This window comes from Malaclemys terrapin, chromosome 7, assembly GCF_027887155.1.
Source record: "Malaclemys terrapin pileata isolate rMalTer1 chromosome 7, rMalTer1.hap1, whole genome shotgun sequence".
Lineage (NCBI taxonomy): Eukaryota > Metazoa > Chordata > Testudines > Emydidae > Malaclemys > Malaclemys terrapin.
The window spans coordinates 43,854,270-43,868,680 of record NC_071511.1 but is presented as its reverse complement, the minus strand read 5'-3'; the positions used below and the strand labels follow the sequence as shown (position 1 = coordinate 43,868,680).

At 43.5% G+C, this 14,411-nt stretch overlaps 1 pseudogene; it reads right to left on the bottom strand.

Annotated features, from left to right (window-relative positions):
* LOC128840324 (inter-alpha-trypsin inhibitor heavy chain H3-like) overlaps positions 1 to 14,411 on the bottom strand; it is a 96,732-nt pseudogene that overhangs the window by 81,671 nt on the left and 650 nt on the right.

The window sequence follows — 14,411 nt, the reverse complement described above, 5'->3', positions numbered from 1 at the left end:
TTGCCATGACAACCAGGTGTTAACTCACAAAAAGGGGGTGATGTAGTGGCTGTTATGTATGTGTGCATCCCTGCCTGCCCTGCCCATTTGTTTATGATTATATGCCCTCTCTAGAGTCTAGCCCAAAAAGATAAATAAAAGCTCCAATTTTAGGGAGAACTGGTGGTAATTCTCTTTTTGCTCAAGTGACAGAGGCCTTTTTGGAACTGAAGATCCCGAGTTCTGCTTCCCATGCTTGGCTAACAGCTGGCATCTCTGGTGTCTGTCTGCAGTCAGCCCTGGTTCAGTAAAAGTAGTTCATCACATAAGGTGTAGTTCATCACATGACAGGTAGCTATAGAGAGGAGGATAGATCAGGAGAATTAGGAGATCTGGGTTCTATTTATGGTTCTGCTTCGACTGACTGTGACTTGTAGAAATTGCTTAACATCTGTTCCCCAGGGACAGACTACAAATAATATTTCAATTATCTACTTTGTCTTTTTAAGTAAAGTACCTGCTGAAGAAAAGCATTATATATCTTTTTCATCAAGCTATACATTGTACAAATACGTTTATAAACTGACAACTGCTCTAAATATCAGATATTAAAGCAATACCCTAATTAACTCGTTCTGATCCTTTCATCATCAAATATTAAAGTGCCAAACATTAATTAAGCAACAGAACACCCTTGTGAAGTAATTAATTATTATTACACTCACTCCACCAAAATGAGGTTAAGTGGTGTAAGGGAAGTCAGTGACAGAGGTGGGAACTGAATTCAAGTTTTGACTTTCACACCCCTGCTCTAACTACTGAAAAACACTGATATGGTCTTAAGACATTTTGTGTTACTGACTACAGGTTAACTGACCTTACTTTTAAAAATAAAACTGCTCCATGGACGTGATATCTCAAACTTTACTTAGCACATACTACGTAGATATGTAATACTACTATGTACAAAAGGGCTCAGTTACCTTAAGTTCCTTTGGCCATTTGTCATTCACTCTAATTCCCTTAGTGTGGTATGCTACATGGAATGCTGTAGCAAGAGTGTCTCTCTTTTGGCTTTTTAAAACATACATTTAAGCATTGGTCTCTGCTGCTATGGGTCTTACCAGAAGATACAAAAAGATCTGATGTGATTTCTACATTCTTGCCAGAAAGCACCACATATGAGATTGCCGAGCATGATGGGTGTGATCAGAGACGTGAGCCCCACTAAACATTAGTGCCCTATCTTAGCTGTTCTGAAAGCCAGAGGTGCATGGTTCTGCAGTGATTACAAGGAAACTGTTGAAGTAGAACTTGTTGCCATGGAGCTGCTGACACAGAGGTTTCAGGAGTGTTCCAGAACTTGGACGGTGAAGGAAATGGATTGTTGTGGCTGGATTCTTAGGAGGGGTTTTTCCTCAAAGGGTTCAGCAGTCTGGTGTGTTGGGAGCTGTTGTCCTACACTTGTCCCACAAGTGCTTGTCCTAATTTGTGCCCACAGCTTCTGCAAGCAGTGGCTGGTAAAGAGCCTTATCTGCCAGAACCGAGGTCATGTAATAGATGATTCTGCTTCTTTCTGTGCAGGAAAGTAAGTACAGACGTTCATTTAGTCTAGTTGCAAAACACAGTGTGGAGCAGATAGGTATTCTCTCCATTTTAAAGATGGATAAACTGCGGCACAGTGAGAATTAATACTGATAAATAGCCTATTAAATATCAAACATGAAATATATCACCTTTTTATTTATATGCAACACTTTTTATTTATCTCATGTAATAGAACTGTCATATTCACATGTACATTAATTAATGATATAATGCTTCCCTCTCTTAGTTTCTCCAAGTCTTTCTCTCAGTATCCTAGTTTATTATTTATTTATATTCTTTGAAAAGAACACAGAAAACAAGAAGAAACTTGTCTATTTTATTTATCTATCACAACTTAATATTTGTCAAAAAATAACATGAAATCCCTGATAGCACAGTATGAACTGTCATACAGAGCTAGTAATTTCACAGGCTGTTAGTTCTGCTTCCTCTCTCTAGTTTTTAAATTATTTTTTCTGACTCTACATTGTTTTTAGTTTCTAATTTTATTTTCACTTTTTTGTCACTTTTGCAGAGATATGCACATGACCCCTGAAAGCACATATTTGTTGTAGTTGTGTGCTTTTTCAGATATCCAAGTCGTGTAACTTACAGAGTGACTTTGTGTGGTAACATGCTGAAAAACTTAATACATTTTAATTCAACAACAAACTAAACAGAATGACTGATGGCTGCGGAGGTGGGAAGATGGCAGAATGCAACTCATTCATCAGAATAGCTCGATATTAATAGATTATAAACAAATGTTCTCTATTACTAACTGATGTTGGCAAGAGATTTGTGTAGCTGGCGGTGTGAGCATCATGGCAAATTTTAGTAAAAGTCATAGAAAGGTCATAGTTATGTTAAAAATAACCAAATTTGGTTGTATCCAAATTAACCCCTTTAACTTTATAACAATAGTATTCATCAGATACCTTTTCCCTACCAAAGCACTCAGAATACAGTACAACTGTATTGTTCAGTTACATTACATATTTATGTATGCACACGTGTGTGTGTGTGAGTATATATAAAATTAATAAATAAATAAAATTAAAGCCTTTACGAAAAATAGAAATGTAATTTCTAAGATATAAACAATTTTGATTGAAAAAGATGTTGAGAAGATAACAACCCAGAAGAAAAGATGGGAGAATGATTTGGAGAAAGAAATTGATCTGCACGAGTGGGTATATGTGTGGGCAAGGGGATATACATCTTCAATTTGTGTAGCTCATAAATAAAATGTATATAAATTTAGTGTGTAAATGACATTAGACTTCAGTTAAGAGCCATCATATTGTTGCTGCTAGAGAAAAGCTCTGTGAGAGAGATTGTGGGGGAAATGGGAACATACTTGCACACGTGGTAGTTGTGTCCAGGAATTAGAAAGTTTTGAGAGGAAATTATTAGAGATCCATCTTATGACAAAATGCTGGCTTCTTAGCAATCCCCTGACCTCCTTACTTAATGCTCCAGTAAAGAATCTGCATTTTAAACAGAATGACAAAGTATTTTCTTCTTATTGCTAGCAGCTAGACTTTGTATTGCACATTACTGGAAAAATGTGACTCCTCCTCCTATGGAATTGTGGTATATAAATAGGGTGTGTTATATAAGAAAGTAAATTGTGGACTGTCCTTGTAGTGGAAAAGCTTTCACACCGAGTACTTACACAAGAGAAACTCCAGAAAGAGGATAGGTTTTTAGACATTTGATCATCCTTTTTAACACACTCGGAGGAGGAGAACTCAGTCAGCAAACCAGAATCTTTAGCCAGGTTCTCTGAATATTAATCTGATTGTGAATAAGTAATGTATAATTAGTATGATTACAACCAGTAATGTAACTTTGCCTTAATACAAAAAATTCAAAAATACAAATAAATTAAAAGAACCAAAATATTGACAGTTTTTCCAGCACTTATGGAATAAACTTGTCTCCAGTGGTTTCAGGAAGACCATGATGAAATGGTTAAGTCAGATCACCAGTGGTATCAGAACAGTAAGAAAAATGTATGCGCAGTGCTAAAAGTGGTGAGCTCTGAACATTTTCCTTTTCCTAGAAACACTTCTTGGTACAGTAAATCCTCACTTAAAGTTGTCCCGTTAATGTTGCTGATCAATTAGGGAACATGCTTGTTTAAAGCTGTGTAATGCTCCCGTCTAACGTCATTTGGCAGCTGCTTGCTTTGTCCACTGCTTGCAGGAATTGCAGCCCATTGCAGCAAGCTGGTGGGGGCTCGGAACCAGGGCGAACCGGTGGCCCCCCATCAGCTCCCTGCTCCCCTAAGTTCTCTGTGCTGCAGCCGCCCAGCAGGCTATCAATTGCAGGCTATCAATTGCCAGCAGTTCAGCTGTCCCTTCCCCCACTGCCATGGGCTGCTCCTGCACTCTGCCTTGGAGCTGCTCCCAGAGACTCCTGCTTGCTGTGCGGGGGGGTGGGGGGGGGAGAGGAAAGGGAGGGCTAATGTCAGGGTGTCCCTCTCCCCCCTGCTCCTGCACCCCACTTACCCCTTCTCCATATAGAGCAGGGAGGGGACACAGGTGGAAAGAGACAGAGAGTGCTTGGGGCAGCAGCTGCTGTCTCAACTTCCTGATCCTTAAAAAGACAATGCACTTAAGACTGGGTCAGCTTACTTAAAAGGGCAGTGTGCATCTCTCTCTCTTTCCCACAAACAAGGTGTGTGTGTGTCTCTGTCTGTTATGCTGTCTCCCCTCCCTCCTGTTCATGCTGCCTTGTGGGAGATGCTACATTAACAACAATGTGTTAACCCTTGAGGGCTCAGCCAACTGCTAGTTCATCATTTAGCAGCAAGGCATTCCCTGGGAAATATCCCTCTCTCTTCCACCCTCTAACTTCACCACCTCAATCAAGCTTCACAATCATCATAGCAGTGAACAGTATTAAATTGTTTGTTTAAAATGTATACTGTGTATATATCTATATAATATATAGTTTTTTGTCTAGTGAAAAAAATTTCCCTGGAACCTAACTCCCCCATTTACATTAATTCTTATGGGGAAATTGGATTCGCTAAACATCGTTTAGCTTAAAGTCGCATTTTTCAGGCACATATCTACAATGTTAAGCGAGGAGTTACTGTACACCTGGCACCTAGAAAGTGATGGCCATTCATATGTAAGCATTTGTTAACAGTTATTGCATCATGGCATCTGAGATTATTTCTTGGCATCTGTTAACTTTTAGTACTTTCTTGGATATGTAGAAAAATAGAAACAATTAAAAATTCTATTTGGACAATTCCTAGCAAGGCAGCAACAAAATGGAGGATTGTGAACAATCCGGACAAGAAGGGCAATAAAGAAAGCAGACAAATAAATGCAACTGTGATGGGGTGTTCACCCCACACTTTCCTTGAAAGGGTTAATGCAGACTGAGAAGAGGGCTAATGAACCCAATAGGCCACAGCGGAGAGCAATCAGGTGACTAAGCAAGCCACTGATTGAATGAGGAAGCCAGCTGAGGAGGGGATTATAAAGGCTGGCAATTGGGAGCAAAGGAGGGGAAAGTCTGAAGTCACTTCCTGGGAGAAGGGAGGTGTGTTTGGGCTGCCAAACCCAGTGAGAGAAGAAGCCAGGACACGGCTCAGGGAAAGGCAGTAAGGTCTAGAAGGGAACAGGCTTTGATTGCTGGCTAGAGGGTCCCTGAGCCAGAACCCAATGTAGCGGGCTGGCCCGTGTTTCCTTGCCAGCCATTGAGGGAGCGGCACTACAAAGCAGTGAATGGGAAGACTGCTGAAGGAAGTCTTTGGTACCCCAGAAGAAGAAAACAAGAAGAGTGACTGGTTGGCGTCATAAAGAGGCAGCAACAGCTCATAGTGTGATAGAGGGGATGCAGACTCAAAGAGAGGTGGAGAGACAGTGGGCAACTGCAGAAAGAGGTGATGCTTTTGCAAGCTATTCTTCAGAACCTCCAAGAGGAGGTGCCATCTTAGTGGTGTGTGGAACCCCTCATCACAGCATCTTTTATTTATTTATTTAAAGAAATAGTCTTCTTCAAGTGCTTGTTCATGTCCATTCCAATCAGGTGTGTGCACACTGCATGCACGCCAGCCAGAAGATTTACCCCTTAGCAGCATCTGTAGGGTCGGCCTGGGTGCCCCCTGGAGTTGTGCCTTCCTGGCATCCAATATGCAGCCCCGCTGATCTGCCATCCCCTCAGTTCCTTCTTACCGCCAGTGACTGTTAGCTGGAACAACTGTTGCTCTTGCATTGCAAGCGTTTTTGGCAGTGTCCACTTCAGTTTTCATAGTTTAAATAGTTAGTTAGTTAGTTAGTCATAGTTGTTGTAGTTGTTAAGAGTTCTTGGGGATTCCCCCCCCGAACAACATTTTCCCTGGTTCTGGGGTATGCCCCAGTCCCTAGGTTTCAAACTCTGCGAGGACTGTGGCAAGTTTATGCCGAAGAGTGACCCGCAGTCTTCCTGTCTACGGTGCCTCGGGGAGAGCCACCAGAAGGACAAGTGCAGAATCTGCAAGGGATTTCACCCTAGGACCCTTAAAGACATCAAAGGCTGAAAAACCTGCTAATGGAAGCAGCACTCCAAGCGCAATCCGACTCGGGGTTGGCAGAATCCACGCTGAGCACTTCCTTGTCGGTCCGCCGTGCTCCGGTGCTGTCGGTGCACTAGCCGGTGCCGAAGAAGGACCCTAAGGACTCATGGCACTGCCACGGCTCCGCCCCAAAGAAACCTTCTTCTGTCTGGCACTGTTCTCAGTCCCCGGTGTCACAGAAGAAGAAAAGGCCGGATAGGGGTCGCTCTCCCCCTCCAAAGACCAAGGGACCTGCAGCATCGAAGCACCTATTTTGAGCCAGGTCACCTCGTCTCTCCCACCTTCGTTGGCTCCTGCCCCATCTCGGGTACAGTTGAATCTGAACCCCTCAATGGTTCCCGGACCGCCAAGGGGATCACCTCCAGCTCCCCTCAACGCCAGAGGCATTTGAGGCAGCCAAGGACCTTATGGGTCTCATGGTGCCTTCCTCCCTGTAGAGGAGAGACAAGCTCTGCGAGGGAGTTTTGGGTGCAGCAAGGGGCTCAGGGCTGGGGCAGGAAGCTGGGGTGTGGGCTCTGGGAGGAATTTTGGGAGCAGGAGGGGGCTCCAGGCTAGGGTAGGGGTTGGGGTGCAGGAGGGGGTGAGGGTTGTGGGCTCCAGCTGGAAAGTGCTTACCTCAGGTGGCAGTGCAGCAGGTCTAAGGCAGGCTCCCTGCCTTCCCTGGCCCCATGCTGCTCCTGGAAGTGTCTGGCATGTCCCTGCGGGGTGGTGGGGGGGAGGGCAGAGAGCTACACACGCTGCCTGCTCCCGCAAGTGCCGCCCCCGCAGCTCCCATTGGCCAGAGTTTCCAGCCAATGGAAGCTGCAGACTCGGTGCTCGGGGCAGGGGCAGTGCATGGAGACTCCTGCACCCCCCACAGGGGCCGCAGGGACATGCCGGCTGCTTCTGGGAGTGGTGTGGGGCCAGCGCACGTAGGAAGCCTGCCTTAGCCCCGCTGCACTGCCAGACTTTTAGTGCCTAAAATCTTCCAGTTTGGCTTTAGTAGCCTCTGGGAGAGGGGGCAAGATTCCAGGAGGCTCCCAGTGAAACCGGGAGGGTTTGCAACCCTACTGAAACAAGCTATCAGCAAACTACCTACATGCTGAAATTGGTAATGAAGGCCGTCTCGGGGAGCTCCACATCAAAAAAACACTTCCTTAGACACACTGGCACAATTGACAGCTCGACTGTGATGATGTTGTGGGCAAATCGAGATGTCACTTTGCTATCAATTTTCATGCTGTAGATATCTATGCCATTGAAGATCTGAAGAATGAAAGAGAAACCCTGGTTACAGTGAAAAATCTGTGCTAATTTTTCTAACTCCATTCTACAGAATCACGCAACAATGGTAATCACAGAAAGAGTAGCTGTCTTCCAATACGGGGCAAGGAACTTTATTAGAATGAGAAAAGCTAAGTTACCCCTATAGCTACTCTGTCTCTTTATTTGATTGTTTAATGAGGAGAGAGAGATAGGTGGGCAAAAGCCCTGGTGCTTGATGAGTTAAAGTCCGTCTACATTACAACAGCAACCATTTTTGTATAAGCAATTTTTTTGACACTCCTCTAACCTTGTAACAAAAAAACATGGTTGGGTGGTGTCCACAAAATAGCTTTTTTTCCCCTCACAACTCAACCATGTTTGTGTGTCTGCATTAACCAGACTGTTTAGCCATGTTTGGACAAGCACATTCTGGAAAATTCTGGGCAGCTTGCCCATAGTACTTCAGCAAGAGATAGAATGCATGGATGACATACACAGAGAACCACACCAGCAACACCCCGGGCAATGGATTCTGGGATGGTCTCCCCCACAGAGTGCTCAGAGGAAGGAGGCTTGATCAAACTGGCTACACAAACATGCCGGAGCTGGGGGTGCTGCTGTGCCCCCTGGCTTGAAGTGGTTTCCATCATATACAGGGTTTACAGTTTGGTTCTCAGCACCCCCACTATAAAAATCGTCCCAGCACTCCTGTACACCAGTATGGGGAGGAGGTCCTGTCTGCATAGCGAATGCTAAAGAGTTACAGGAAGATAACCATGTGGTACCCTACTCTGCTGGGAAGGGGAGAAACACTGCTAGTAGCCATCATTACTGACTGCATATTAACTGTGTTTTATGTGGAAGTAGATCTCAAGTAGAGCCCACCAAGTCAATAAGGGGTTAAGGACTCTATATCATAACAGGGTCAGATATGCATTATAACTTACTCACAGACTTCCAAATGAGCCAAAGTCATTTCTGATAAAGGGATTTAAATCCATAATAAGAGCATGAGAAGTAACAGCACCTTACACCCCAAAAGGCCTTAAACTCACCCTGTTGGGTCATGGGACCACTTACCACATCACGGGTGCTTCGTTTCTGTAAATTAAAATAAAAAGAAATTAATATAAATTTCCCACAGCTATACTTATCTTGGCCATAGAGGTGAAGTAGTGGAGGACAAGTCACTCCCCAGCCATCTCCTGCATTTATTTCTAACTGCTTAAGTATATAGCTACTCTTCAGTCAGGGCTGGATCTGGCTTTCTGGCAGCCCCAAGCAAAAAAAAAAAACCCTGCGGCGGCCAGAACAGCAAAGCAACAAAAAAAAAAATGCGGCGCGGCCAGAGCGTGGGTGCAGGGGGACTCCCTGCCCTGCAGATGTGCCCCGGCTAGCGGGGAGAGGGGGAGGGAGCGGGGGGAGAGAGAAAAGGAGGGCGGCCAGGGCTTCAGCGGGGCACTGCCACACGGCCCCTCCCGCCGTGCCCCCTGCCGGGAGGGCTCCGCACCACTCCGGTTGGCTGGGAGGGAAAGACGCAGGCTGCCCTGCAGGGCTTGCTGCAGGGCGCTCCCATCCTCCACGCTGCTGCCCCCTACAGGGCGGCTGGAGCGGAACAACAACAACCACAAAAGCAGCCGTGCCGCCCTAGGATTGGGGCGGAATGCCGCCTCCTACAAGCTGCCGCCCCAAGCACCAGCTTGTTCGGCTGGTGCCTGGAGCCGGCCCTGTCTTCAGTAGAACTTCACAAGTCATTTTTGTTTGCTGTGTTTTGTAACCAGGCTGCTCCTAGGAAATTAGAAACACATGGTGGGTGAGGTAATATCTTTTATTGGACCAGCTTCTGTTGGTGAGAGAGAAGTGTTTACGATTACACAGAGCTCTTCAGACCTGAAGACGAGCTCTGTGTAAACTTGTCTGTTTCACCAACAGGAGTTAGTCCAATAATAGATATTACCTCACTCACTTCACTCTCATTTTATCCTCCTGCTTGACCCATAATTCTCACAAGAAAGCCCCTGCAGTCACACGCTGCTGCCTTTCCTGGATTCCTTTGAGGAAAAAAACAACTGATAGGAGGTGAAATGAGTGTAATTAACTTCTGTCTCTACCCCCAGCCATGCTACATCCGCCAAGTAGACAAAATACTTGTCAGTCTAAAGAAAACTAAAAATATGAATTTTCTCTCCCATTATGACTTGTCCATTTAAACAACTGTTGTGGTTACCATCAAAATGTTTGTCATTGCAATTGGGAGGTGAGACAATGGTCTGCATGATCACAAACAGGGAAGTTTGAATATGAAAAACTCATGAGGTCCACTTTAAGAAAAAATTGAGAAGCCCTGCTGCAGAACATTTACTACTGGATAGGAAGTATAAGAAATCACTAAAACTGAACAACACTTGTTAAATAAGGCCCTGAATCACCAAACACTTTCCTAACTTGAAACATGAGCTGTCCCCTTGACCTCACTGGAACTACTCATTTCCTAAAAGGCAAGGATATGCTTCTGTGCTTTGTGATGTAATCTCCCTCATTTCTTAGGTGTTCATTTGCTGCCTTGCTAATTTGCAACATTTATTACTTTACACTGGGTCTTCCCCTTCATTTATACAAATAGCAAGTTCTATTGTATAATGTACAAAGGAGAGAGATCACATCAGCTGTCTTCAAACAACTCTACTGGCTCCCCACAAATTTCAGTAGTGAATTCAAAATTGCCCTCCTGGTGGGTTTTGGTTGTGGTGGTGTCTTCTTCTAATAACCCCACCACCGTAGTCTTACCTAGACTAGCTCATAGCTTTGGCCCCTCATGATTCAGTACACACCAGCTTCCTTTATTGTTCTGCTAACTGCTGTTCATGCACTTCTGTGGTAGACAGTAGCCCTTGAAACAGAGCCTTTGGTACATTGAAGGGTGTTTGCCTGCCTGCCTGTGCTTAATTAGTAATAAGAAACAACTGCCCCAAGCAGCCTGGGCTAGAAACAGTCTGTACAGCATAGAGAGTTGGCTACAAACCTCATAGCTGCAAGGAATAATCCATGGAAGTTAAAACCAAAGCTTTGGAAAAAGGTGGTGAAATCCTCCAGGCAATTAAATAGCCGCTGCTCTTGCATAGGAGAAGAACAAGGGAACCATGGACATTGCTTTTGAAGAGAGGAATAAGGTGCAGACCAGCCCTCAGACTGAGAGATGGACAGTCTTTCCCTGCTTTCAAGATAGTTATTGACTGGACTGGCTAGTAAAGGTGAGCAGCATTTTGAGCTCTACACTGCTAAATGTTTATACTGGGCTGTTGAGCTGTGCGTTAGACCATTTTTAAGCATGTCTTTGCTAGATTCATCTCTCCCTTGTGGATATTGTTAAAAAGCTTATGCCATCTTTAATGTTATTTGTAAATGTAGATAACTGTATATCCCTGTGATATCTTGGGGTTCACCCAGGCCAGAAAGGGGCTTGGTCACCATCTGCCTTGTAACCCGGGGTATGCTGTGGTTGTGCAGCTTTGTTCCAGAACTCGGACCCCAGGAGCCGGCCAGCAGCTAATACGCCTCTCCCTGGCTCTGACCAATCTGACCAGGAGATCTTCAATGATCTAAAACTCAAAAAAGAGTCCTGCAAAAAGTGGAACTTCGGTCAAATGACAAAGGATGAATATAAACAAATAACACAAGTATGTAGGGGCAAAATTAAAAAAGCCAAGGCACAAAACGAGTTAGCTAGGGACATAAAGGGTAACAAGAAAACATTCTACAAATACATTAGAAGCAAGAGGAAGACCAAAGACAGAGTAGGCCCATTACTCAATGAGGGGGGGGAGACAAAAACAGAAAATGTGGAAATGGCAGAGGTGCTTAATGACTTCTTTGTTTCGATTTTCACCAAGAAGGTTGGTGGAGATTGGACCTCTAACATAGTGAATGCCAATGAAAATGAGGTAGGATCAGAGGCTAAAATAGGGAAAGAACAAGTCAAAGATTACTTAGACAAGTTAGATGTCTTCAAATCTCCAGGGCCTGATGAAATGCATCCTAGAATACTCAAGGAGCTGACTGAGGAGATAAAGCAATTATCTTTGAAAAGTCATGGAAGACTGGAGACATTCTAGAAGACTGGAAAAGGGCAAATATAGTCCACATCTATAAAAACAACCTGGGGAATTACAGACCAATCAGCTTAACTTCTGTACCCGGAAAGATAATGGAGCAAATAATTAAGGAATCAATTTGCAAACACCTAGAAGATAATAAGGTGATAAATAACAGTCAGCATGAATTTGTCAAGAACAAATCATGTCAAACCAACCTGATAGCTTTCTTTGACAGGGTAACAAGCCTTGTGGATGGGGGGAAGCAGTAGATGTGGTATATCTTGACTTTAGTAAGGCTTTTGATGCTGTCTCGCATGACCTTCTCATAAACAAACTAGGGAAATACAACCTAGAAGGAGCTACTATAAGGTGGGTGCAAAACTGGTTGGAAAATCATTCCCAGAAAGAAGTTAACAGTGGTTCAATGTCACGCTGGAAGGGCATAACGAGTGGGGTCCCGCAGGGATAGGTTCTGGGTCTGGTTCTGTTCAATATCTTCATCTATGCCATTATCTAAATCATTGAGAGTACACTTATAAAGTTTGCGGATGATACCAAGCTGGGAGGAGTTGCAAGTGCTTTGGAGGATAGGATTAAAATTCAAAATGATCTGGACAAACTGGAGAAATAGTCTGAAATAAATAGGAAGAAATTCAATGAGGACAAATGCAAAGTACTCCACTTAGGAAGGAACACGCTTACAAAATGGGAAATGACTGCCTAGGAAGGAGTACTGCAGAAAGGGATCTGGGGGTCATAGTGGATCACAAGCTAAATATGAGTCAACAGTGTAACACTGTTGCAAAAAAAAAGCAAACATCATTCTGGGATGTATTAGCAGGAGTATCATAAGCAAGACACGAGAAGTAATTCTTCCGCTCTACTCTGTGCTGATTAGGCCTCAACTGGAGTATTGTGTCCAGTTCTGGGTGCCACATTTCAGAAAAGATGTGGACAAATTAGTGAAAGTCCAGAGAAGAGCAACCAAAATGATTAAAGGTCTAGAAAACATGACCTATTAACGAGGATTGAAAAAAAATTGGGTGTGTTTAGTCTGGAGAAAAGAAGATTGAGAGGGGACATGATAACAGTTTTCAAGTACATAAAAGGTTGTTACAAGAAGGAGGGAGAAAATTTTTTCTTAACCTCTGAGGTTAGAACAAGAAGCAATGGGCTTAAATTGCAGCAAGGGCGGTTTAGGTAGGAGATTAGGAAAAACTTCCTAACTGTCAGAGTGGTTAAGCACTGGAATAAATTGCCTAGGGAGGTTGTGGAATCTCCATCATTGGGGATTTTTAAGAGCAGGTTGGACAAACACCTGTCAGGGATGGTCTGGATAATACTTAGTCCTGCCTTGAGTGCAGGGGACTGGACTAGATGACCTCTCGAGGTCCCTTCCAATTCTATGATTTTATGGTTACTTCTTTCAAGCTAACCTCAGTACACTTCCAGCCCCAAATTCACTCCCAAATCGTCCCACTGCAGGGACCATCCCTCTCATTGGACCTTCACAGACAATGTGTTAGCTTCACTCCCTTTACAGAGACAGTAAAACACTCCAACTTGTTAGCTTTCTAGAAGCGCACACTTTACTGCACGTACATAGCACTGATGATTTATAATGAAAGCAGAATAAGTTTATTAACAAAGCAATCCTGGATTAAGCAATGCCAAGTAAAAGAGATAAAGGTAGAGATGGTGACAGGCAAAAAAGTGAACACATACATCTAAAGAACTAAAACTTAATCTAGCAAGATACAGTCTATGTTCAAAATGGTTTCTTTCACCCACATCTCCTTTCCAGCTTTTTCTGGCCAGGACCCATCACCAAGATCTGATTGCTTGGTTCCTTTGTCTCCTAAGATAAAGGATAAAGATGGAGTTTCTCTCTCTTCTTTATATTTCCAAAGGGATATAAGTCAGGAAGGCCTCCTAGGGATTGTGTCTCCTGTGTCTTTCTGAGATGCAGGAGCCATGTTAATTCTGTCCTCAAATTCAGGAGCAGGTTTAGCGCAATGGCTTTATTTACTGCTAATATGTAAATTGAAATAAACCCACATTCCTTTGTCTAGGACAGACCTGTTTATCACCTTTACCTAGGCTAGGCTGTCTGGTCTTCAACATGTTCCAGTAACATCCAAGGGAGGGAATTCATAACTTCACGTATGTTAATACATACATTTTACAATGATCTTAATAATCACTTCTATAACACCTTTTATCTGAGGATCTCCAATCATTTTTATAAATATTATATAAAGCATATGTTTCATCCCAGTGGTGTTGGAAATGCAAGATATATTAAAAATATCCTTCACATTCCACTGGAATACCATGTACAGTTCTGGACACACATGTTAAAGAAAGATGAATTCAAACTGAATCGGGAGAATGGAAGGCCTGTCTTACGATAGAGGACTAAAAGAACTTGGCTTGTTTAGCCTAGCAAAAAGAAGGCTGAAAGGGAATATGATTGCTCTTTATAAATACATGGCTGGCGGGGGGTGGGGGGGAAGGCAGATGGTAAACATCAAAGAGGGAGAAAAACTAATTAAGTTTATAGGAAAATGTTGGTACAACAAATGGATATAATCTAGCCATGAATAAATATAGGCTGGAACTTAGAAGGTGCTACTAAACATCAGAGAAGTGAGGTTCTGGAACAGGGAGTAAAGGGGGCAAATAACCTAAATAATTTAAAAATAGATCTTGATATTCATTTGAGTGGGATTGTATGACAGGGACAGGCAGCTGGGCTCCCAAGGCCTGGGGGTTCCCTTTCAGTCCCATGTCTTTTGTTCCTAAATTTCATGCTTGGTACATCAGCAGTTCACTTGTATGAGTCAGGAAGGAAAATTTTCACCCTGATGTACCTTTTCTCCCTCCTTTCTCTGAAACATCATAGGTGGCTATGGCTGAAGATAGGA